The sequence below is a fragment of the Echinops telfairi genome, unplaced genomic scaffold, assembly GCF_000313985.2.
Source record: "Echinops telfairi isolate 266 unplaced genomic scaffold, ASM31398v2 ScPeMD7_7473;HRSCAF=8511, whole genome shotgun sequence".
NCBI classification, from domain to species: domain Eukaryota; kingdom Metazoa; phylum Chordata; class Mammalia; order Afrosoricida; family Tenrecidae; genus Echinops; species Echinops telfairi.
Genome location: NW_022111377.1, coordinates 4825581 through 4827143, shown reverse-complemented (window position 1 = coordinate 4827143; position 1563 = coordinate 4825581). Strand labels below are relative to the sequence as shown.

Genomic DNA, 1563 nt, shown 5'->3' with positions numbered 1-1563 from the left:
TTTGAGCCAACCAGAGACCAATCTTTTCTTTAATCAGTAAATATTCCAGGTCTACTAAGTATTGGGAATGAAAATGCAAGTGAGATTTTTCCTCAAGGCACTAACCTTCTTCTGCTACAATTTCAACATAAAAAGTTAAAACAGGGTTGAAATGAGTAGACCGGAAGAAGTGTGATGTCTTCAAATCATCCTAGTTTGATTGCCTGCCCTGTCTAGGTGAGCATGAATAGCAAGTGCACACTAGGATCAATCTCCCTTCAGCATCCATCTCAAAGTCTCTGGGGAAGCCAAAGAGACATGTGTAGTGACCAAGGAGACTAGTCCCCTCCTGCATTTGTTAAGGAAGCACAAAATTCCCTGACAAATTAAACAGTGTTGATGGCTCAATGGTTTCCTACTTGTCTCCAGAGGACAGATCTCTTTTAATCAACAATTCAGGGACTTAGACTCTTTCATCTTCATGAAGCATCTTCATGGAAGCCATCTTCGCTGCTTCCAACATTGCCAGGTCCATTTGCATCCAGTTGGATTGTTCTGATTTCTAAGTTTAACTTTTCTTCAGGGAACCAGGAAACTATATCCAGGTCTTATTTACTGGGAGGGTTTGGGAAATCATTCAATTGCTACTTCAGTTGTCATCTTTTTTAAATAAAGAGGGTGCATATGGAGTTCCTTCAAGTTTCCTCTGGCATTCAGATGATTTGAGAATATATAGAAAATTTAAGTTTTTTAAGTTATACCAACCCATTACTTGGCCTTTTAGAACATGAAATCTTACCTGAATTGGGCATATCTTTCTGTTAAAAGAGAGACCGAACTGTGTTTTCATAAAAATCTTATTTTTTAACATTTTCAACATTTAGGTGAAGATTTACCTGAAATGTGAAAAATTGATTACTATTACTTTTCAATTAAGTCTTTCGATTTTCAAAAAAGATAGAGATTAACATAGAGATTTTAACATATTTAAGCAAAATTCAATTATGAGATAAAAACTGAACAAATGGACAATTATGGAAATACTTATTTCCACTTATAAAACATCTTTCATCTAGTTATTATTTGTAATGGTTAAGGTTGGCGGGGGTGTGATTCTCAGTGGTGCGGCAGTTATAAGGTAGACATCCCCCATGATGAGGCCTGGCATAATGTAATCACCTCCATTCTGAAATATGCTATGAGCAGCTATTTGAAAGGGCCATTCCTTGGGGATGTGACTTGCTTCATATATATATTTTTTAGGGATGTGACTTGCTTCATATATTCTGGCTAAGCTCTCTTGCTTAATTTGGATCCTGAATTGGCTCATCATCATCATCTGAATTCTGATTCTCTGACTGCAGTCAATGGCTCTTTATAATGCCTGACAATTTGGGGATTTGTTGTACTCTACAGCCTGTGACCTAGCAGCATGCCATCTGTCCTGCCTAACTTGGTGCTGTCAGTCCTTGAAGACTGACATTTGACCCATAGACTTGGAACTTGCCAGCCTCTACAACGTGAGCTATTTTCTTGAGATAAATCTCTCAATATATGTATATATAACTGGAAGCACAGGGAATC

At 37.5% G+C, this 1563-nt stretch overlaps 1 pseudogene; it reads left to right on the top strand.

Moving 5' to 3' along the window:
- Positions 1-886, top strand: part of LOC101642082 — a 4085-nt pseudogene extending 3199 nt beyond the window's left edge.
- Positions 887-1563: the final 677 nt, after the last annotated feature.